This window comes from Glycine soja, chromosome 17, assembly GCF_004193775.1.
Source record: "Glycine soja cultivar W05 chromosome 17, ASM419377v2, whole genome shotgun sequence".
NCBI lineage: Eukaryota > Viridiplantae > Streptophyta > Magnoliopsida > Fabales > Fabaceae > Glycine > Glycine soja.
Window position 1 is genome coordinate 40,176,952 of NC_041018.1, and position 26,089 is coordinate 40,203,040.

At 31.2% G+C, this 26,089-nt stretch overlaps 1 long non-coding RNA gene across 1 annotated transcript; it reads left to right on the forward strand.

The window, feature by feature from the left end:
* Positions 1 to 15,066: 15,066 nt before the first annotated feature.
* LOC114391959 lies at positions 15,067 to 24,693 on the forward strand. Its single transcript, XR_003662216.1, has 2 exons — positions 15,067 to 15,656; positions 24,181 to 24,693. It is a non-coding gene; the product is annotated as an uncharacterized LOC114391959 (long non-coding RNA).
* Positions 24,694 to 26,089: the final 1,396 nt, after the last annotated feature.

The window sequence follows — 26,089 nt, forward strand, 5'->3', positions numbered from 1 at the left end:
TAGTTGACAGTGGGCACCTATAAATATTTCAAGACAAAATTTTCAGATGACAAAATGGTCACATAGTACTTTTTCTCTTGTCCCTTAATCATTTCTGAACCAGAAGGAAGGGATAGAGTAGTAAAACAGCAATCTCAATAATTCATTGGAGCATAGAAATATAAAATTGGAAAAAAAATTTAGGGCAGTTGAGCAGGCTCACCAACACCTAATCGGTTGCCCTGTCAATTTTGATTCCTAAATGCAAAGAAAGTTCAAAGAGTTATATTTGGTCACAAACTACACTGTGAAACTAGCTCCACTAATTTCTGATATATAATTATATATAAAGTCCTTTTTGGTTATTATGTTGATTGTTGTTGGTACATAAAACATGTTTATAGGTTTCACGTCAGAACATCATAACTGTCCAAATTAAACTATTTGAGAACACAATTTTTGCACGGGTACAACAACAATGAGAATGGTAGACCATCACATTTTGGTTCCCACGTAATCCTTTTGACGATTGGACTAACTCAAGTGGGTCCAGGCCAGCCAAATGGACACTAACCTTCGTTCCTTGCCAATCTCAACAACAAAATAGAATACGCTATGAATTTTTATTGGACCATGATACATTACTTTACTCTCCTAGCAAGGAGGTGTTCATTTTTTCCCCCATATAAAACATGCAAGGAATGCAGTAATCCATCGATGACCCAATACTTTTGAAAGGGAGGTGAATCATTTACAATAATCGTTCTTCAACCATTAAACCCTGCCAAACCCAACCATCCCCCGAAAAGAAAGGAAAAAATTATATGGCTCAAATACATTTTAATGCAAATATATCAGTCCCTGTAAAAAAAAAAATTGTTAATAACATTTGTAATATTTAAACCTTTCATTTTTTATTCCTCTCGTTAGGGATGAAAATAACTGGATTAAGCTAGTTAGTAAGGTCTTATCAAAACCTGATTTGATTTACTTTATAATTCCATAGCCTAAGCTTGGACATGTTAGGCCTTTTGTTAAGGCTCGACTTACTTTTTACATAATTATGATCACTTTAGCCCACTATTATTTATCAAAAGATTTAACTCATTTAGTTAAATATGATGTATGAATACGATAAATTTCTGATATTATGATTTGTTTCTCCAGGTAAAAAAAAAATTAAGCTACAATTATTATTTTAGAATGACAAGTGATTTTGAACTCGAGTTCTGAATGTATAATTATTTAAAATATTTATAATAAAAAATTTATTACCTATAATAATAATCTTATTTAACTAATTTTCTCTTAAAAAATACATGTAATTTGTAGTCAAAAAAGTAAATATCTACAATAGTTTAGGAAACAACTTCTTTCCAACAACAAATTTGGAAAAGTACATAAATTTCTAATATAGCCTATATGCAACAAAGTAAACTATATAGAAGAGTGCCAAGTTAGCCCTGTGTAATTCATCAAACAAATTTGGTAAAGAGCACTATCTTAACTCGGTTCCATTGGCAAGCAAACAGTAATAGACAAATTCCCACGTGCAATAATAACAATTTTAAAAAATTTAAAGAATATTTCCAGTATAAAAACGCTTATGTGACTCCATCTTATTATATATTTATGCATAAATTTTCTATAAAAAATTTAAACCAATTATATATTTATGCAACGATAAATAGTAGTGGTTTATCTTCCTATAAATCATGATGTGAATCTTCATAGTACTTTATAAAAATAGTATTAAATATAACTTCCAAATATAGTGATAACTATAGAAGTAGGATTCAAGAAGAAGGATACGGCTATTAATTTCCAAAATAAAGAAACTTCACATAGAAGAGTAGGATTGTAGGAACGCCCACATTTTACTTACTGATACACTCCATAATGAAATTCCATCACTCACTTTAATTGAAATGGATGTTAGCGGTTAATGGTTATGTCCTCTTACCTATGCCTACATCTAAACTTGCATCCATTGAGGATCTTAAAGCACAATCTGTGATTCTGTATAGAAAACAGTTCTATCGAGTGGACAAGGAAAAGGAATACACAACAACTATAAGGCACAGTTCCTGACATCTTACCATTTATTGACTTAAATGTTACAACAACATCATCATCAAAATTTCTTGAGGGAAACCACATAAAAAACATGGTAGCTTGACTTTGAATCCTGGGAATCTAGCATTAATTAATTTATTTTCTTGTGTGTTGAAAGTGAACTTTTCCTTGGGGAATGAAAATAAATTCTCCCATCCAACCAAATTGGATATCCCCAAATTTAATGCATCTGATCCAATCAACTTGCTGTTTAAAGCAAAATCAGGATTTTGATTATAAATTATGAATATTCCTTATGTTCAACGTGTAGTGATTATTTTAGTTCAGAAGGAGAGTGATATAATATTATAATCCCCTGGTTTCAAATGCTAAATGAATAGAGCCAATTTTCCACCTGGCATGCCAATTTTAGTTCAGAAAGGACTTACTTTAAAGATAATAAGAGATAATTTTGAAAGAAAAAGAATGAGACTTTTTTCTTATTCAACAAGCACAGCACAGCTACACTCCCTTCTTTTACAATTTTAATCAATGGCTATAATTAAACATAGTACCCTGACCAATGGATTGAAATTTAGAAGTGGTGTGTAAATTGTAATGGCTTCCAAATTGGTCCAACGCATATCAAGAAAACAAGCAGCAGTAAGAATGGGTCGATTCAAGCTATCCGAAAGGGGTGCTGCTATTCCCACCAAGAAAATTGCTTTTCCCACCAGATATATTTGGAATTCTGCTAATACCCTTGATAGAGACGAAAATCCGGTTTTGATACATATTGGGAGTGCAGCCCAAAGACACACCCAAAATGCTATTTTGCTGTGTATTTAAAGTCACATAATTGCATTTCCATAATATTTTTTGAAAAAATAAAATAGTAGAAATACACTTATGTTGCTTTTTTTGATAAAAAAAAAAAAATGAAACCACATGTTGTGGATTGTTTTAAAAAACACATACAATGAAAACCTGTTTTTATTATGTTGTTTGGAAAATTCAGAATAAAAATGTGATTTATTATGTATTTTTTATAAGCACAACAAAAGCTTATTTTTGTTGTATTATTTTATTTAACTTTTAATGATTGATTGACGTGTAAATAGTATCCTTGACATTCATGCCAAGGCTTTTTTTATTTAAAATAATAAAAGTACTTTTAAGTTCTAACACAACTAAATTAGATACGGCTACTATCACAATAACTATAACTTAATTTGAATATTTAATTACATTATTATAAAAAAAACTAACTAAAAAAACTAAAATACAATTTCTAGCATTAACTAACTAAATAAATATTCACATAATTAAAACATATACTACTAAGACTTAATTTTAAAAAATTACCAAAATTAAAATTAATTAAATTAACTAAAAAGCAAATATCTAGTATTAAAGAAACAAACAAAGAAATAAACAAAATGATACACATACATGATGGAATCTCGTTTATGTTGTGTTTTTAGTTTTAAATACACAACAAAATTACATTTTTGTTGTGTATGTGAAACTAGATACATTGTATTTTGTTGTGTATCTATTTTTAAATATATAATAGAAATGTAATTTTGTTGTGTATCTCAAACTAAATACATTGAAAAAAAATGTAATTTCGTTGTTGTAGGGGAAAAACTTATCTTTTGTATCAATTGTTTTCGTGCAGGAGGGGGTGATTGACTTCTTGATGCGGTGGCAATGTGACGGAAATGGGGTCAAGGGAGGCAAAAAGTGAAGCTAAGGGGGTAAGGGTGCTAGAATAGGAAAGTGGAGAGTGAGAATGGGTGGGGAAAGGCAAGGGAGAAGGGGAATAGGAAATTAGTGATAGAGGTATAAATGTCTTGCTATTTGTTTTTTTAGAAGTTATGGGACCTCGCCTTCGCTTCCGTTGCAACGAGCACCCACCATTTGTTGGTCACGCACCAAGCCCAAGAAGTGTTGTGCGTGAGGGGGTGTGTTGGGAAATATCCAAGTCCCACATCGGCTGCCTCACTCATTGGAGTGCAGCTTATATACCTGTTGGGCAACTTCACTTAATGCCAATTGGTTTTAAGATGAAATCTAACAGTAACCCTCTTTCTCTCGCACAGTTCTCACACACTGTGGTTGTTCACTTGTTTTGGACGTCATACCTGTTGGGCAACTTCACTTAATGCCAATTGGCTTATTGATGTGATTAAGAATTATTAATTTTTGTGTTCTATTCTGTGAATTATAGTAATGTAGGAAAAGGCGTCAACACACCTCTTGACTGAGAGTGTGTTAATACTTAGAGTCGGAGTATGGTGTTTGATTAAGTTTTTTTATAAAAAGGTCTTCTCAACTAAATAGGTATTCAATCTTCAATTGTATGAAATATCTAAATTTGGGAAAGAGATAAAAAGAAAATTGAAAATGTGTTCTCAATTATGATTGATTACCTTTAATGACTAACAAAAACTCACTGTATTGTTAAATTAAAAAATTCCTATGAAGTTCTTTGATAACTGCAAAATTTGAGTTAAATTGATAGTCAATTTTGGCTAAGAATGATTACAATTTCTTCACTTTAACGTTATTTTTAATGAAATAATGAAGAAATTGATATCATTGTAATTTTTTACCAGTAGGATTCAAAAGAAGAAAATTTCAAGTACTTTGGAGGAAAATTGATGCAAAAACATGAAGAAAAAGTTGAAGATTAGACAGGCCCAACATGTCTCATCACTCAGGAGTCAGCTCAGGCTTAGCACGAAGAATGTCAATGAAGAAGCCTAAAGGCGCACTCAGCGCGAACTTTGTACTAAGCATGTGATCAGCGTCATACTCGCTAAGCCAAGAAGACCCGCTTAGCACAAGGTAGTGTGAATTTTAAGCTACCTTAGGCCTATAAAAGGAGTAGGAAGCATAGGAGAAACATCGATACACTGAGACTCAGAGCTCTCTAATGAATACATCCTAAGTCTGAGCATCTCTAATAGGAGAAACTCTTTTTCTATGTCCAATATTCCCTTCTCTTCCTTTATTCATCCCTCTTCTTCTATCCACATCAGCCCCTAAAGTGTAAAGTCTCTCATGACAATGAGAGGCTAAAACCTCATTGTTAGGAGACTAGCAGCCAATGCCCTTGTAATGTAATTTTTTCTTACCATCTATTAAATACAATGCCAATTTTTATTGTTTCTTTCCTACGCTTTATTGTTATTATATGGCATGATCATCCATGCATTTGTTCAGGGATTATACATTGGAAAATGATAATTTCTAAAGAACTGGAAAATAACATCTAAACAATTCATTGCTAGGGTATACTGATCTTGTTTTGCCTATGTATATATCTCCAAATTTCATGCAATTTACTGTTTTACCTCTGCAAAGGGATTTGAGAGAGAGAATAGATAAATTAGACTCTTCATCGTGAGGAATCATGATTGAGTTTCTTAGTAGATGTGGGTGGGAATTGAAAAAACATTAAATAAAGAAACACATTAACATTGCATCAAGGGTAATTAGGCATGGCCCCAACATATTTTCATTACGAATTCATCTTTTTATCGTCATCTTTATCTTTTACATTAAAATTTCTTATATATTTTATCTTCTATTTTTTTTCTTTAAATCTTTATCTTATCTTTTACCTCTCTTTATCTTCTATTTTAAATTATTTATCTCTTGCTTGTAAATTGGGTTTGCATCAATCTAAGTACAAACAAGTCCTTATGGATTGAAAACTCGAACTTTTGAGTACTTTACTACTTTAGACAATTTGGTGCACTTGCCAAAACAAGTTAACAGTCTTCAATTTTCAATTAGGACTATTGTTAAGTTAAAAAGGTACATTATGTTCTTTTAATTTAATTGAATTCAATAAGTGTATGCATTATCATTCTACACAACTAATAGGCATATAATTCACTCTTTTTTATTTTATTAACTTATCCTCAATAAATCAGTTTTCATTTATTGTGTGGCTACTAATAGGTACATTATGTCTACTCCCATGGTTGGTGATGAATGCAATGAACATGTACCTCTAACAACTAATAAACTTGATGGTAACAAGAATACAAATCAAGAAGGAGAGGAGAATGTTATTAAGAAAAAAAGGAAGAAAACATCAAGTGTGTGGAAGGATTTTGATGAAGTTGAAATAGTTGGAGTAGGAAAGAAGGCAATATGTAAGCATTTCAAAGTTAGATTATCTACTAGTGGGCCATGGGGTAGCACAAGTCATCTAAGAAGGCATTCAAAAAAATGCAATGAAAAGAAGTTGCACATGGCTAAAGAAAAGAACCAATCTGTCATTCCTTTTAAGTCTTTTAATCCATCAAACCCATTCCTAATTCCTGGGGATAAATACTCCAATGAGAGGATGAGAGAAATAATTGCTACTACTGTGATGGTTAATGAATACCCTTTTAGCATTGTTGAGAATGAAGTTTGGATGTGGGCTTTCCAATATGAAAATCTTGACTTTCAAAAAGTAAGTCGTAAAACAGTGAGAAGCGATTGTTTAGCAATATATAATGCAGAAAAGAATTGAATGAAGACTTTGTTGAAAACTATCAACAAAATTTGCTTAACAACTGACATGTGGAAGTCAAGTCACCAAGTGCTTAAGTATATGGTTGTCACCAATCATTTCATTGATGTGGAGTGGAAACTTTAAAAGAGAGTTTTAAGTTTTGTGAAGGTGCTTGCTCCAAGGCGAGGAATTGATGTAGCAGATGCCATCTTTAAGTGCTTGAAGGCATGGGGGATTGAAGAAAAGGCGTTGTCTGTGTCGTTGACAATGCTTCTTACAATGACTCATGTTTGAAGAATTTGAAAGAGAACTTATCACTTAGCACAAAATTAGTTCTAAATGGAGATTTGTTTCGTGTTAGATCTTGCGCACATATATTGAACTTGTTGGTACAAGATGGGCTTGGTAAGATAAAAGATATCATTCAAAATGTTCGTGAAAATGTGAAGTATATTAACCATAATGATGTGAGATTGAAGACCTTTAATGATGTTGTTGAACAAAAGCATCTAAAAGAAAGAAAGTTCATCCTTGATTGTCCAACTAGGTGGAATTCTACATTCTAAATGCTGTCAACTGCATTGAAATTCAAAGTTGTCTTTTCAGCTTATGGAGAACAAGATCCTCTTTATACTTATGCACTTTCAAATGAAGATTGAGAAAAAGTGTTGAAAATATGTAAACTTTTAGAAATATTTAACTTAGCTACACATATAATATCAAGCAGTATGTATCATACTGCTAATTTGTATCTTGTAGAAGTTTGGAAGGTCAAGCAAGTAATTGACAATGCATCAAAGGATGAAGATTTTTTCATAAGAGATATAGCAGCCCCAATGAAACAAAAATTTGACAAATATTGGGGGCAATGTAATTTGTTGATGTCCATTGCTAGTGTTTTAGATCCTAGGTGCAAGTTTCGTATAATTGGCATTTGCTTCCATCTGTTGTACAAGCCTAAAGAAATTGCTAAGGAAAATATGGAGAATGTATGAAGTGCTCTTCAACAATTATATGATGAGTATGTGGCTTTAAGCAATGAAGAGTCATCCTCAAATTAAAGGAATGTTGGTGGCATAAATTCCTCAAATATCCATTCGCTTAATACATCTTCTATGACTGGGTTTGATTAATTAATGAGCCTTGTGCATGAAAAGGAAGCAGTCCCACCAATGAAATTAGAACTAGATGCTTATCTTGAGGAGAAAAATACTTATATTCCTAATAATGGAAACTCCTCTTTTAGTGCCTTGGAGTGATGGACGAATAACAACTTCAAATATAAGATTTTATCAAAGATGGCAAGAGATATACTAGTTGTTCCAATATCAACCAATGCATTAGAATCTTCATTTAGTATTGGAGGTAGAGTAATTGATGAGTATCGTTCTAGATTGAATGAAGAATCTCTTGAAGCTCTCATATGCGATGGGGATTGGATTCGCCATAATTACAATTTGAAGCGAAAAACAAAGGAACACAAATTTTATTTTTAATTGACTCTTTTGTAATATATTATTTTTCTAATAACATTTTTCCTCATTATGAAGGTGGATGATCAACCGCTTGAAGAAATCACCTTGAGAATCTCATAAAAATAATTATGATTTATTTGGAAATATAAGTAAGATGTTGAGACATTTTCTGTTTAAAAAATGTTTCTTTAACTTTCCTAAACTAATTTAAAGTGTTTTGTAAAATTACTTTATATTCTAATAACATTTTCCCCCTCAAAATGAAGGTGGATGAACAATTTCAAGAAATTACATTGAAGATTTGATGATATGCTACCTTGTTGCTTCATGTTTGGGAGATGACTTGGGAATTAAAAATTTCCTTCTTTTTTTGTATTTAACTTGCCTTGGTTATTATTTCTTATTTATTTTAGTATTTGACATTAAGATTAGATTATCAAATGGAACTTATGGTATTTTACTTAGCTTGCTTATTTTGTTTATAATATTTTGTTAAATACTTAAAGTGCTCTGATTATAATTCTTACTTGGATCATTGTGATTAGGAAATTTTAATCTCATATTAGAGAGCTCGAATTAATTTTAACTTGATTTTTTTTCGCACAAATTAAAAGAGAATTATTTTTTTTCTTTAGATTAAATTTTAAAAAATATCATATGAATTATCAAAGTTTCACTGTATAGTCATATATAATATTTATTGTATAATAAAATTTTTAATAGATTTGTATTTTAAGTCAGACTTTTAAATAGGTCAGACTAAGCCTAAAAAAGCCTATGATGAGTAAATAAGTCAAATCAAGCTTTAAATTTTTAATTCAAGCCAAAATCAGACCTAATTAAGCTTGACCTGACTTGTTCTATTTTCACCCTAAACACGATGTCAATATATGGCTTTGGAAACATGGGCTCTTGGTTTTCCTCTATTAAATCAGCCTATAACTTTTTAATGAACCATATATAGATGTTAATTAATGGCAACAATTTTTAACAATTGGTGGTCTTTACTTACTTTTGGAAGCGTAAAGCTCATTTAAAAACACTGATCTTATCATGGGGGTTCCTTCTTAGGGTTTGTCTACGGTGAAGCATAATTTCTTTCCTTCTTAAAAGAAACATCATGTTACCAACCTGGCAAATCTAATGCATGTATATAGAAACATCATCATAAATCTAAAGGGGGTAGCATATGTTCTTTGCTTCTAGGAAACTGAGGTTGTAAATCATTTGTTTTTTTCCGTCCGATATCTCAACAGATTTGGTCTAGTGTCTATGCATGGATGGTAATCTCTACGATTCTTCTTGTTGAAGCTTTAACTCAATAGTTTAATATGAATTTAATAAAGTTTTATATTCTTTTCAACTTTTGATTATATATTTTGAAAAATTGAAAAAAAAATACATGAAAAGGGGAGTTTTTTTTTATATTTTCTTGTCAAAATTTTCCTTTCATTTTTATTAATATCTTACCTTATTATTTTTCAAATTTATTAATGTTTTATAAATGTAAAGGTTCACTATTTTTTTCTACCTATATCCATGTTTAATAGTTATTACTAATACAATGAATGACATAATATTAAATAAAATATTCTTAGTTTAAATTACAATAATATAATATTTTGCATTCGTTAAATTTTGCTTAATTTCTATGTATTAATTTTGCTTAATTTCATCAGATGATTCAGGTTTGAATCCTCTTTTATCCTTAATCAATACAATGTTAAAAAAATCTATAAATATAGAATGTAAGAAGCAGTAAATAACAATAATTAATCACTTACGTTTCACTTTAAATTATTCCTATTACAGATCGTTATTTTAAAGCACGGATTCTACTTTATATCGGGAAAAAAACAGGGATTCTACAATGATATAGCAGCATTAACTATCACAACTTTCACTCAGTTAGTTCCGTAATTGTTTACGGACTTTAACTCAATTTTCATTAATTATTCTATTTCTTGAAAACTAATTAAAGTATAGATACAAAAAATATACGGGAGAATAAGAATGCATACTTATGGTTAAAAAGTATCATTACTTTATGGTTAAAGTAGGATCATAATAAAGATCTTTTCATTAATAACGAAAATATCAGTTTTAGATAAGTTTCAACGTTGCTTAAAAAAAGAAGGTAAGTTTCAACATTGCTTAAAAAAAAAGGTAAGTTTCAACACACTTTCACTATTTGACTAAACTAACCTTGTGGAGTATTTTTTTTTTTATTTCTTTTATTCTCTAGGGAATATTATTTTCGTTTCTTTTTATTTTAGAAAGCAACAGACAGGATAAGAAATTTAATTAATATCTTAATATTTTTGCTTATATTATATTTTTTATTTTTAATATGATTTTTTATTTATGATAAATATATAATTTTTAAAAGTTAAATTAATAATTAATATTATTTAAACTTTTAAATGAATAAAACAAAAATATCGTCCAAAAAGAGACAAAATTTTGAGTAAATGGATCACACATTAACAATATAAAAAAATTCCTTAAAAATAAATAATTTTATACACTTATTTAATTATAAATTTATATATATATATAAGTTTGTAAATTTTTATAATATTTATTTTAATATTAAATAATATAAAATGATTATAAACTATCATTTTATATAATAATTAAACTCTAAAATTTTATCTAGCTCCATCTCGATGTCAATTTATTTCTCCTATATTATATATTAAATAAATGTTCCGTTCAAGGCAAAATTCTTATGGTCTTGTTCACTTTTGTTATTCAATCTTCATAATCACTAAAGCGGCGAAACCAGAAAGAGAGTAATTTTTTTTCTCAAAAATTACTATAGATGGGTGGTGACCGTTTGGTAAGTTTATCAAAATGTTCCAGTAGTAAAGATTCAAAGGTGTTAATTTTTATAGAGATTTTGTTTTATATTTATATTGAATAATTTTCAATTTATAAAAAAAGAAGATGAGATGAGGTCTAAAAGATGAGTTTAAAAGAACAGGATATAAAATAATAGCTATTAATAGAAGACAAAGAAAATAATAGGAAAGTCAACGAGATGAGAATATTAGGATTTAGCATGTTTTATTTGCTTAAGATGCATTATTTTATATTTTTTTCTACTAATTAGGTGAATTTTTTCTACTCACATGTATTAGAATATTTGTCTCTGATGTCTTACGATGACCAATCTATTTTACCTATTTATCTCCCAAATGTCTTTGCAAAGACTTAATAGATAAAATACATGAACTCTTAATTCTAGATGTTTGTTTTCATGCATGGGCATAACGCAATCATTCTATGTCTAGCAATGATTTTATTAAGGTATCTTTTCCTTTTAATTCTATTAGAAACTATCCTTTATCGAGCATGAACTCTTAATTCTAGATGTTTGCTTTCATGCATGGGCATAATGCAATCATTCTATGTCTAGCAATGATTTTATTAAGGTATCTTTTCCTTTTAATTCTATTAGAAACTAATCCCTAAAATTGATGCATGTAAGACCTTTATTGTATTTCTATTAAGGATTATCCTCTATCGAGCACTTAATCCCTAAAGATGATGCAAGGATGAATGATACATGAAATTAAAGTAAGAAAGGATAATAGAAAAGAAAACACCTATTTGCATTGATAGATATGAAGCATACAATACATCTTTTGATTTTTTAGGCCTGTCAGACCGTAACTAAGGGTTTAGTCTCTCATAGCCATAAGAGGTCTTACACTTGAAAAGAGGTATAGAAACTGATAAAGGAGAAGGGATGAAAAAAGGAAATAGAAAATAATGGAAGAGAAGAAAGAATTTCCTAAGGGAGACTTCTCAGGCTTTAGGTGTGTATTAGAGTGCTTTGATATGTGTCTCTTCCCCTTGGCTTGACTTCCTTTTTATAGTTGTGGAGTGGACTTGGGCATGTGCACTCGCGCTAAGCCTGCGCTACTCGCTTAGCGTCAATGCGTGTTTTCGCGCTGAGCGCGTCTTGAGTCGAACCTTCCTTTTTTATATTTTGATATTTTCTGCATCTTTTTTACTTTTAATCCCTCCTTTTTCATATTTGCAAGTCATCAATAAGAAAAACATCAATTCTTAACTATTAAGTATAAATAACTGCTAAATAAATATTTTTAAGATTATTTTCATTATAAAAAATAGCTCATATTTAATTGTTATCAAAATTCCCCAAATTAAAAATTTTGTTTGTCCTCAAGTAAAAAATAAGAATAAGAGTAGACTTCGAATGCTCCAACAATTTCAATAACTGCAATATTTTCAAATTTCCTTAGTTGGACCTTCTTGCATTTGTCATGATCTTGCAATGGAAGCATGAACAAAGATTGAAATAGAAATAGTTAGTAATAGAAGTTAATCAAATTGATTTATCTCACTTTTTTCTCACAAGGCTTTAGTGTTTATCTTTGTACACAAGTATCTTGAATGAGTGTTTATAATTTCTACGACATGCAATTAAAAATTATTTATGATTTTGAAGTCCTAAATAATTTAGGACTTAAAAGAAACTCCCTTATGACTTTAAATTCGCGTGGCAAAAAAAAATTAAAGTCACAAAATATTTTACAATTTCAATGAAAAAAAGAAAAAAAAATAGAATGAAATTTACGATTTTTAACTCAGAAATAATAGATTATCCTGGTACTCAATCTTTTCTAAAAACTAATTTAAATTTTACACCATTTAATAACCGTTTTCATCATTTCCCCTGCTAAGGCCAATGTATCCTTCGAGCCGGTCTTTTGTGCCCAACAAGATTAATATTCTCTTACACGTGGAGTTAGAGACTCTGTTTGATTCTGTTTAATTTTAAGGTTACTTCTTTTCATTTCATTTTGTCTGGATCACATAATTTTCGAGTTATATATAATTATTATAAGTAGAGAGAAAATTTTCTCACTAAATATTTAATGCAACTTAAGCCTTAAATATAAATTTTTTAGTTAAACTGAAATAATTAATCTCATCTCAATTAATTCACACACTTAGTAATGGATTATTCTTTTTCTACTGTTGGGAGAACTTCACGTTTAAACCTTTAATCATTTTAAGAAAAAAAAAGCTTCTATATCTTTTTTCCTTCTATATTTCTTTTCCTCTTGCACATAAAAAATGATTCTAATTTTCTTTTTCCAACGTAGCATTTTTATTAACTAAAATTGTGAATCGATCCGGAACTAAAAAACAACCATTTTCCAGATTTATTTTTGAAGAATTTATAGATTTTATTGTCAATATTGTGTAAAAAAAATGCATCCCAAACTGAAAAAAAAAATTTACTTTTAAATTAACTAAGAATATATTCATTCTTATTTTCCACTTCAGATATTTTTTTTATTATAGTAAAACTAAAAGTCTGTGCTAATTGGTCGGATATTCGCAAAATTGATTTTAATTTTGAAATGAATGATTTATAGTTGAATTATTTTAGCTTAAATTAAATCTTATATTTAAAGAACCTATTTTGTAATTGTAACATCAATAATAATAATAATAATAATAATAATAATAATAATAATAATAATAATAATAATAATAACTAAATAAATAAATAAACCTGTTGTACATTTCTATTGAAAATTAATGAATTGATGATTAAATTCAGTGACAATTTTTCTGATAAAATCTTTAAAAATTATATTTGAAATATTCTATCACAGATTTCAATTTTCTTTTAGAAATGTTTGATTGAAAGTGAAAGAGGTATTTTCTTTTTTAATTTTTTGTTCAATACTTAGTTTCAGGATAGAATCATTCAAAGTTTTTTCCACCGCAAAACAAATGTCGAACCAGCTCTTTTTTTTTTTTCACAGCAAAAAAGGTATATATATATATATATATATATATATAAAAGAAAGTTTGTAATTTGTCACAAGGAGTGAACAAATTGCCAAACACACAGAACATTGAGGAATCAGCAAACATACGAACCCAGCAGAAGTCATGAACCTAATCATGAACTTCTGATACAGCAACTAGGGTTCCAGACTTCCAGCCCCACCCCAATATAACACTATCATTGAGCAGATCAAATCCTATGATGATGGCCGCGATCAAGAAATAAAGAAAACTATAAAATTAGATGGCCTTTAACTAATAAAAGCATCTCTAATGAGAGTACTTCTTAAGTTGCTTAAAATTAAACAACATTGCTTATTAAATTTTTATTTTTGGAACAAATGATTTGGTAGTATGTTACTTAAGTGAATTACTTATATAAAAAACTATTGTTTAATCGATTTTAATTATTTAAAGAATTATTTTTCAATTAAAAAATTTAATATGATTTAAATTAAATACTCGTCCTAACAACTTTAATATTATTTCACATTATAGAACTTATAAATATAAGATAATCAACTCATTTAAATAATCATCCATAAACATGCTATTGAGGACAAAATTTGAGCATTTCCTCAATTTGTCAAGCATGCACGGTCATCTTGTCGCACACACACTCAAATACCTCTGCCAAGCTCATTTAAAACAGAGAAATCATTTTGTTTCCAATATTGTAATCGCAAGATGAGTGAATAAGACCATTTCCATCAATTGTTATGTATTTTAATTTTAATAATTCATAATAAGATTTTTTTTTATCTAATTTCATATATATTGAGATTTTTTCTCTTCTTAATTATCCTTCATCTTCCCTTTGAAGATTTTAGGAATAAAAGATAAGGATATGTATGATGCATTATGAAAGGGCGACGGATCCCAATGACCAGAGAATCATATACTACGTACATTTGACCCAAGAATCTGATTTGGACAGGGTGAGAATAATAAATAATGCAACTTTAGAAAAACAAAAATAATTACATAACTATAAAATCTTTTGCTACGAGAATGTTTTTTTTATATAAATAAAAACAGTTACTTTAATTAGCTAGAATCGATCATATCTACCAGGTGTCATTAATATATATATATATATATATATATGAAAGCATGTCTACCATACCAAATAATACTAAATAATAATAATAGATTTATGACTAGACCCATGAGACTCTTGCTAGCTATATAAATACTTTCATCTTGACATTTCTAAAACCATAGCCCACTCATATCCATAAACACAAATAAGCACTGGTGACCTTGGAGAGAAAAAAAAATTAAGATCAAAATGCCTGTGTTCATCCCTAGGATTGAGTACAAGACTCTGGGTCCGAATACAATCGTCACCGAAAATCAAATAAGGGAAATATTGAGAAAAGCAGATAGTAATGGAGACGGTCGTTTGAGCAAAGAAGAACTTAAGAAAGCTTTCAAAGAATTTGGATCCAAGATGCCCGGATGGAGAGCATGTCGTCTTCTAAGGAAAGCTGACACCAACCACGACGGAGTACTCACCATGGAAGAACTTGACACCATTGTTGATTTTGCTCTTGCTAGGTACACATTCAGGAAGTAAATATATATGCATGATATGATATCATCACGCCCATATGCCTTAATCCCAAAGCATCTAAATGAGGCGCATGTACGTCTATAACTAATTATTTATGGTAGAATAATATGAGCTAGCAGGCTATATGATCGGCCTCTACTTTGTATAATCAAAACTAGGATATAATGGAAGCATGTTTGCTTCTTGGTCGGGTAGATATCTTTACCAGTATTAGGTTTAGGTCATGTCTGATCGATCAAGTTTAGTCTTATTTACTATGGGTGCATTTGGAAGTTGGATCAAGTTAAGTCTAACTTATGCACACTTTATTTGAGCTTCTCTTATCATAAAACACTCGTACGTGTAAGTGTTTATTTGTGATTATATTAATAAGTTATTTTCAGTTGTTTTTTTATTCATATATTTGTTTCTTTTAATTTTTATATTTTAATTAATTAAAATATTTCTTTGATACCTTAAATAAATCTTAAGTCTAGAGTTCAATTGAATTAAAATAAAATAAATCAAATGTATGTGAAATTAAAAGATTAAATTAAAATTATAAATTTTTTAAAATTAAAGACTAAAATCATACAAAAATAGTAATAAAAAGATCAAAATTACGTATTAGAAACAATAAAAAAATCAAAATTGTAATTTACACTTTTAAGATTTTATTCCTATTACATGTGGTTATTATTTTGAGCCAACAAAAGCACAAATTCTACAATGATATAGCAGCATTAACACTGCAATTCCACTCATTAGTTTTGTAATTGTTTACGGACTTTAACTCCATTTTCATTATTTTATTTCTTTAAAACTAAATTAGTTTATTGACAAAAAATACACGGGAGAATAAGAATAATTTCGTTACTTTATGGTTAGAGTAAGGCCACAAAGAACATTTCGTTAAGTTTTAGATAAGTTTCAACACATCTTCACTATTTGACTAAACTTTTTGGTCACCACATGTTGCATTATATCTAATAGCTTTGTCAATGATCATTTTTTTAAAAAAAAAATTAATTGATATCAATAATTTTTAATAGAATCTTTCTTGTTAATTATGTTTTCATTGCATATGCTTAAATCCGAAGTCTTGTTAATTTAAGGAATTCAAACTATGAACTCAATTTCACTAGGATGAACACATGTTGATTTTACTATTTAATTTGACTAATTGACAAATCTGGTGGAGTATTATTTTATTCTTCTTTGAAACACTACTGTCGTTTCTTTTTATTTAGAAACCAACACACAGATTAAAAGTTTTAATTCATATCTTAATATACCTTTGTTTATATTTAAAAAATTAATATTTTTTATAATAACTATATAATTAAAAAAATTAAAAATAGATAAAATTTAGTTGAGGCGCCCCCCCCCCCCCCCCCCTCCCCCCCAATTTATGTAAATTTATTTCTACTATATAATATCCTTATATATACATAAATCAGAATAACTATCATAAGCACAAACATTTTTAGTTGCTTTTCTTTTGATAAAAGAATTTTTCTTAATATCTTAACTCTTTTACTCTATCATTTTAATACTTTTAGTTGTAACTTAAGTTTTAATATTTTTAAAAAATGAATTATCAATAATTAAAATTAACATTGGATCACAATTATTTCTCATAAATCTAAATTATAATTTAAATGTTAAAATAATATTTATTTAAAATAAATCTAATTATAATATATTTATATATTTAAAATATTTATTTATTACAAGTTTTACTTACATAAAATAAATGTTTATTGTATGTAATGCAGAACCTAAAATACTAATAGTAAATAAATGTCCCATTCATATATAACAAATTCTTATAGTCTTCTATCACGAAGATTTAACTCAATTAGATACGTGAATTAGTGTAAACTTTTAATACTTGTGCTGGTCATGAATTCTTAAGAAAAAAATAAATATTCTTATGGTCTTCTTGTAATTTCATTTACTTTAATTTGGTTATTCTTATTCCATATATCTTCACAACCACTAAAGTAATAAATGATTACTGGAATCTCAGTCATGGGAAGAAGAATATATATCTTTTGGGCCGGTCTTATGTGCTCAAGATTACAATGCTCCTACACGTTAGAGATTCTGTTTGATTTTGAGATTACTCCTTGTGTCTGAAGCTGGAAGAGCAGAATGTGGTGTACGTCCATACAGGTGTGGATAGAATCGTACGTGTATGTCAAGGATGGATAAATTTGCTTTGAGTATGGATTTTTGTTATTCTGTGGGCAATTTGGCAGGGACGTAATGAATGGCTATAACAAGTAAAACAACTAACCAGATATTGCTATATCACTCTTGATATCCTATAATCCAGAATTTTTGAAGGTGAACTGAATATTGATGCATCAGTGAAAGAAGGAGTTGGCACTGGCCGGTCTTATATATTCGTGATCACTTTGGTCAGGATTCTTACGCAAAGGAGAAAAGGATACACAGAGAATGTGTAATGTATATCAGAAATATAAAACAGGCCAGGCAACAAAAATGGAAATAGGTGATTGTATCATAAAAGGACACTGATAATTTTCATAGTATTGCAGAATTCGTTACAGCAAAATGATTAAAAAGGGAACTAGTAGCAGAAAAGTATGGACAGAAAATGAACCAACAAGAGAGAGAAAAGGTTCTTAATTCGTTACATCCTCCTCTCTACTATTCTCATGCTTAGCTAATTATACTACTACCTCACACCCAATATCCCTTCAGACGTGTGTTTTCCCTTTTGTTGTGGGCCCCTCTTTCCCAACCATGTAACTAATTCATTTTGTGTCAAATTATTTCCCTCTTTTGTCCCTTCAACTTTATCCTTGCTGCTAGCACTTGTTACAATTCCCCCTCCATCAAAATTAACCTTGTCCTCAAGGTTAAAATCTGGAAAAGCCTCACTTAGAATTGACTGATCTTCCCATGTGGCATTAGAAGAATCCAATCCCTCCCACAAGATGAGATGTTGTTTGACCTGTTGATTTCCCCTGATAATGGTTCTTGTTTGCAATATGGAAACTGGTTGGATCATTGGTCTGGAATCAGTAGTTGTCATAGGCAATGGTATGTATGGTTGAGCATGGTTACCATGGCAAAGTTTCAGTTGTGAAATGTGAAAAACAGGATGAATTTTGGTGTTCTCTGGTAAGTCTAACTTGTAGGCCACTTTCCCAATCTTTTTAACAATTGTAAAAGGACCAAAGTAATGGAGGCTAAGTTTTTTATTCTTCCTCAGAGCAAGGGAATGTTGCCTATATGGTTGAAGCTTCACTAGAGCCTTGTCACCAATCTGAAATTCAACATGTTTTCTTTTCAAATCAGCATTCTTCTTTTGAATTTGTTGTGCCCTGAGTAAATGAGTCTTAAGCTGAGCCAAAATTTGATCTCTAAGCAGCAGTTGTTCTTGTACAGAGACTGGTTCATCATTAATAGGTGCATACCGAAGCAATTTTGGTGGGTCCCTTCCATAGACAGCTTTAAAGGGAGACATACCAGTGCTAGTATGGTAAGCAGTGTTATACCAATACTCAGCCCAGGGTAATAGCTTGACCCATTCCTTGGGGTTGTCAAAAGTGAAACATCTGGGATACATTTCAAGGCATTTGTTGAGTGCCTCAGAGTGACCATCTGTTTGTGGGTGGTAAGCTGTGGACATGGTCAAAGTTGTACCACTTAATTTCAGAAGATGTTGCCAAAATTGACTTGTAAATACCTTATCCCTATTAGAAACTATAGTCTTAGGGATACCATGTAGTTTGACTACCATGTTCATGAAGGTTTCTGCAACTTGCTTACTGTTATAGTCACTTTTTAGTGTTGCAAAGTGAGCATATTTAGATAATCTGTCCACAACTACATAGATCACTGTATAGCCATGAGATGGAGGTAACCCTGTAATGAAGTCCATAGCCAAATCCTCCCAGATTTGGTTGGGTATTGGCAACGGCTGTAGGAGTCCTGAGGGAAGAACAATAGCTGTTTTGGCTTGTTGGCAGACCAAACATTGTTGAACAAAGTCCTTGATGTCACCATGCATTCCAGACCAATAAAATTGGGAGGCAATTCTAGCCAAAGTTCTGGTATAACCAGCGTGTCCACCCATAGTAGAACTATGAAATTCCTTTAGTATTTGTTGGATCATATCATGGTTTTTGGGAACAACAAGTTTACCCTTCCACAGTAGTAGCTTGTCTTGGACTGAATAGTGTGAATTGACTGACCCCTTTTAAGTGCAAGATGAAATAATAACTGCTAGGTCAGGGTCTGCAGCTTGTGCTTTCCGCAAGACCTCTATAAAGTGTATTTTTGTAGCTGACCAAGCCATGAAAAATGACCTGGATAGTGCATCAGCAGGGATATTCTCTTTCCCTGGTTTGTATTCAATAGTAAAATCATATCCAAGGAGCTTAGGTAGCCATGACTGTTGTTCAGGAGTTTGCAAGGCTTGTTCAGTGAGTGTTTTCAGGCTCTTTTGATCAGTTTGAATAATGAATTTATGGCCCAGCAAGTAATGTCTAAATTTGGAGATAGCCTCAGTGATAGCAAAAGATTCTCTAGAATAAGCAGATTGTTTCTGCATTCATGATGAGAGTTTCCTAGAGAAGAATGCAATGGGGCGTCCTTCTTGACTTAGGACAACTCCAATGCCATTTCCTGATGCATCAGTTTCCAAAATGAAAGGCTTTGCAAAATTAGGCAAGGCTAATTAATACAGGAGCCTTAGTAATTGCCTGTTTTAATGCTGTAAAAGCTACAGTAGCAGTGGGGTCCCATGTAAAACTGTCTTTCTTAAGAAGATTTGTGAGTACAGAAGCTGTGGATGCATAACCCTTTATGAACCTTCTATAATAACCAGTAAGTCCCAAGAAGCCTCTTAATTGTTTTAGATTCTGAGGAACTGGCCAATCAATTACAGCTTGCACTTTGTCTTTATCCATAGCCACACCTTCACCAGAAACAGTATGGCCTAGATATTCAACTTCAGTTAAACCAAATGCACATTTAGACAGCTTAGCAAATAATTGGTTATACTGCAGCACCTGTAAAACTGATTCTAGATGTTGCAGATGAGAATTCCAAGTAGGGTTGTATACTAGTATGTCATTAAAGAAGACAAGAACATATTTCCTCAATAAACCCCGGAACACATCATTCATCAAACTTTGAAAAGTTGCAGGGGAATTAGTGAGCCCAAAGGGCATCACGAGCCACTCATAATGGCCTTGATGAGTCCTAAAAGCAGTCTTGTATCTGTCCTCTTTGTTCATCAAAATCTGATGAAAGCCAGATCTAAGATCCAATTTGGAGAAAAATCTAGCTCCATACAACTCATCTATCAATTCATCTACAGTAGGTATAGGAAAACTATCTTTGATGATGATAGCATTTAAAGTCCTATAATCAGTGCAAAACCTCCATGTCCCATCTTTCTTTTTCACTAAAATGATAGGTGAGGAAAAAGGGCTTGTGCTGGGTGAAATAATACCTTCATTGAGCATGTCCTGAACCATCTTTTCAATTTGTTCCTTCTGACTATGGGGGTATCTGTATGGTTTGACTTTGACAGGTTGGGATCCTTGCATCAAGGGAATAGAGTGATTTTGAATTCTAGGAGGTGGTAATCCAACAGGAACAACAAAAACATCTTTGTAAGTGTGTAACAGAGTGGTTAGTGCAGGGTCCATATTTGGTGGAAGCTCCAGTAAGTGATCCTGAGGACCATGAAATCGTGTAAAGCAAAGGGAGTATAGTTCTGCAATTGAATGTGTATGCTGCAATCTCCTCAATTGATGGCATTGAGCTACGCTTGGTAACTGTAATTGATCTCCTTGCAACGTAATGAAGTGGTTGTTACTGAAGAATTTTAGAGTTAATTTGCTATAGTCTGAGATGTGTGGACCCAATGTAGACAGCCATGATGCACCCAGTACCACATCTGCTCCAGCTACTGGCAATAAGTAAGCAGGTAAAACCACGGAATGGCCTTGAATCTTAACCTCCAATTCTCTTATAAGTCCTTCCACAGTAAGAGCATTGCCATTCCCCACCAACACCTTGAACTCAGGGATAGGTTCAATTGGTAATTTCAGACAATGTGCAATTATGGGTTGTAAGGAGTTATCTGAACTTCCACTATCCAGCAAGATCTGTACCTGCATTCCATTAATCAATCCAGTGAATCGCATTGTTCCCAAACCTGATGATCCTTTTAAATTAAAGGATAAGTGCGGTTCAGTTTGTTGAGGCCGCTCCAGAGTAACCTCATCCAATTTCTCAATGGCACTTTCATCAAAAACTTCATCATCTTCTACTTGTAAGAGGAGATATTGTTTGTTAGGACATCGGTGAGCAGGAGTAAACTTGTCATCACAAGTGAAATAGAGTCCTTTCTCGCGCCTAAGCTACATTTCAGCGGCTGACATTTTCTTAATTTGGCTAGAGGTTGGGGGACTAGGGAGTAATGGTGGTAAACTTGAGGATTTCAGGGATTGAGAGACATTTTGGTTTGTGGTTGGATTTGGTTTTTGGTATGTGTATGGGCTTGTAGGTTGGTTATGGTTAAAATTGGTATGATAGTTCCTGACTTTATAAGAGTATTTTTCTTCATACAATTTTGCTAATGACACACATCTCAGCAATATAACAGAATTTTGAGCAATCACATCTCTTTTAATGTTAGGTTTGAGTCCTCCAACAAAACAATCCAGCAAGGCTTCCATCGTAACACCTTGAACCCGATTAGCCAATGCTGTAAATTTCACATAATAATCTTGAACCATAGTTTCTTGCTGTAATTTGAACAAGTCAGATCTAGCACATTCATATGGTGAAGGGCCATATTCCAATTTCAGAACTCTAGTGAATGTAGTCCAAGAAGGAAAAGCATTATCGCGGGATTGCATTTGAAAACAAGGAACAACTTCCTTATCAAGATGAACAGCAACAATAATCAAACGTTGCTCATCCGGAGTATGGTAGTAATTAAAAAATTGCTCAGCCTTGAATATCCATTGTAAAACATCAGATCCATCAAATCTAGGAAAATCTAGTTTGACATTTTGAACCTGAAGTGGTGGATTCGAAGGTCCTGAATTGTTCCTAAGCAAGGAGGTGATGTGTGATTCAATTGTTTCAAATCTAGTATCCTGATCATTTTCTCTCATTGTTAAATGCTCAAGGAGTGATTTCAACTCTTGGTCACGCGATTCCATCATCTCTGCAAGTTTCTTGATGTCCACCAGAAGATCTTTGAGGCGAGCTACCTCTGCCGTGAGTTTCTTCATGTGTGTGTTCTCCGCCATGAAGAGATAAAAGCACCAATTGTAATGTATATTAGAAATATAAAACAGGCCAAGCAACAAAAATGGAAATAGGAGATTGTATCATAAAAGGACACTGATAATTTTCTTAGTATTGCAGAATTCGTTACAGCAAAATGATTAAAAATAAACTGCATCCCAAACTGAATAAAATATTTACTTTTAAATTAGTTAAGAATTTATTCAATCTTATTTTCTAGACATCATGCTTAAATTCAGGGACAAAAATTACTATTGAGATTTTTTTCTCTTTTTAACTATTCTTTGTCTTCCCTTTGAAGATTTTACGAATAAAAAAAAAGGATACATATATCTATATACATGCATTATGCAAAAGGATAACGGATCCCATCGACCAGAGAATCAGAATCATATTCTCCATAAGAATCATAGTCAAAAGGACCCAAGAATCTAATTAATTTGGACTGGGTGAGAATAAGAATTAATGCAACTTTAGAAGAAAAAAAGTAGTTGCATACTTACATATAACTATAAAATCATTTTCTACAAGAATGTTATTATAACAGTTTCTTTAGAATCATATCTAGCGCGCTAATAGCTACCAGGTGTCATTACTCATTACTATGTGATATAGCTTCTTCAAGAAGTTGTTATATATCTTAGCCGAAATACAGAAGAAAAAAAGAAATGAAAAACAAAGAACAATATCTAAAAGACAAAAAAACATCTAGCATACCTAATAATAATAATTAAGATTTATGACTAGATAGACCCCGTGAGACTCTTGCTAGCTAGCTATATAAATCTTTTCGTCTTGGCATTTTAAAAAACATAGCCCACTCATCTCCATAAACACACTTAATTAGCATCGGTGACCTTAGAGAAATAACACAGATAAGATCAAAATGCCAATATTCATCCCTGCCATGACTGAGCACAAGGCCCTACCTCCGAATAACACATATAAGCATGTGTTTATCCCGCCCGTGCCTGGGTACAGGCACCTACCTCCGAATATAATCGTCACCGAAAATCAAATAAGGGAAATATTGAGAAAAGCAGATAGTAATGGAGACGGTCGTTTGAGCAAAGAAGAACTTAAGAAAGCTTTCATAGAATTTGGATCCAAGATGCCCGGATGGAGAGCATGTCGTCTTCTAAGGAAAGCTGACACCAACCACGACGGAGTACTCACCATGGAAGAACTTGACACCATTGTTGATTTTGCTCTTGCTAGGTACACATTCAGGAAGTAAATATATATGCATGATATGATATCATCGCGCCCATATGCCTTAATCCCAAAGCATCTAAATGAGGCGCATGTACGTCTATAACTAATTATTTATGGTAGAATAATATGAGCTAGCAGGCTATATGATCGGCCTCTACTTTGTATAATCAAAACTAGGATATAATGGAAGCATGTTTGCTTCTTGGTCGGGTAGATATCTTTACCAGTATTAGGTTTAGGTCATGTCAGATGGAATTGGTGTACAGTGCACTTGTCAATCCATCAATAAGAGCATGTCGTCTTCTAAGGAGAGCAGACGCCAACCACGATGGAGTACTCACCATCGAAGAACTTGACACCATTGTTGATTTTGCTCTTGCTAGGTACAAGTTCAGGAAGTAAAAATGCATGATATAATATCATCACGCCCATATGCAAGCAATAATCGGGTTTTACTACACCCGAAAGCATCTAAATGAGGCGCATGCATGTTTATATATGTACATATAAGCTAATAATAATGGTAAAAGATGAGCTACCTATGATGGAGAATCATGTTTGGTTGTTCCTCGGGTTGATAACTTAATCCGTATTTAGGTTTAGGTCAAGTCTGATCAAGTGAATCTGACTTATTTACTAAGGATGCTTTTAGAAGTTGGATCAAGTTAAGTTTCAGCTTATCTTATGAGATAGTATTTGTATAAGTGTTTTCTTGTCGTAATTTTTCAGAACTTATTTTCAGGTTATTTCAATATTTTCTCTAGCTTACAAATATAAAAATAATTTAACAATATTTCTGCCTCAAATATTATAGAAACAACTTAACATAAGAATTTACATGATAAATATTTTTTAAAATTTATTAAATTAAAAAAGTCATACTTCAGTTATTTAAAGTCTTTTAAATATTACAAACCGACCTATTTATGTAAACACATGTAGTATAATAAAAGTTTAGTTTATAGATATTATCAATATTATAATTTTTTACAAACATTTGATAAAATTTACTTTATTTCCACAATATTATATATATTAATAAATAAGATGATATGACAGAATAATATAATAAATTTTATTCGATATGTTTTTTATTAGCCAAAATAATATTATAAAAACAAGGGTCCGGTATAAGCGATATGATTTCCTACCAAAAGAGTACACAAACCAAAGAACTCCGAAAGAGTTTCTCACTTTAATCTCTCATATTTATTCATTCTATTTTATTTTTTTTACTCTACACAAACTGATAGAGAGACAGCCTTTTATAGGCAAAACAAAACAATAAAATAAAAACACTTAATAAGTAACCAGTCTGATTAGCTTTAGAAATATTGTAGGTCGTTCAGTTAGGTGGTGAAGGAAATTTCCAACATTTACAGTATTCTTGAATCTACTTTAAAGTAAATTATTTTAATGATAATTAACTAAGATTAATGGGCAGTGCAGCACCTGTAATGTTTGAATTTAACTTTTCAAACTTCTCCAAACTTCTAGTAAAGCAACGATTTTTATTTTTTTTAGCTTGATTTAATTAACAGGACAAATTGTATTTATTAGAGTAAATTACAATAATTTCTCAAAGTCTGAAATTTATTTTGATTACACATACATCTCCTTTTTCATCTTATATAAAACCTTTTAACTTTTTCATTTTTATTACAGTGACACCTAGCTTCAATTCTTGCTTTGCTAATTAATCTTTGCGAATCAAGAATACTTGATCATTCAGTCTTGAGTCTTGTAGATCTAATTTCCTTTCAGGTTTTTCATCTCTCTCGTGATTGTTCAATTCTTAACATCATTCATACCATGGAGGAGAAAAACACTAAATAGTAAATAATATATTACTTGATATATATATATATATATATGGTTTGTCATTGAAAGGGGCGCCAAGTGGAAGAAGGACATCTTGTTGGTGACATAAATGCTACTGGAAATGCTATATATTAATAACTTTACCTGTTTGTTTTATTATGAGCATTGGCCACTTGGAGATTTATTGCAGTGACTAAGTTTCTTATTTCTTTTTTTCCAATAGATATGGCAGTGTATTGGTGGCCTTGTGGGGATGGCTTATTGGACTCGGTTATATATGTTATATTAACATGGTGAATTGTGTTAATATTGGGTAACCTT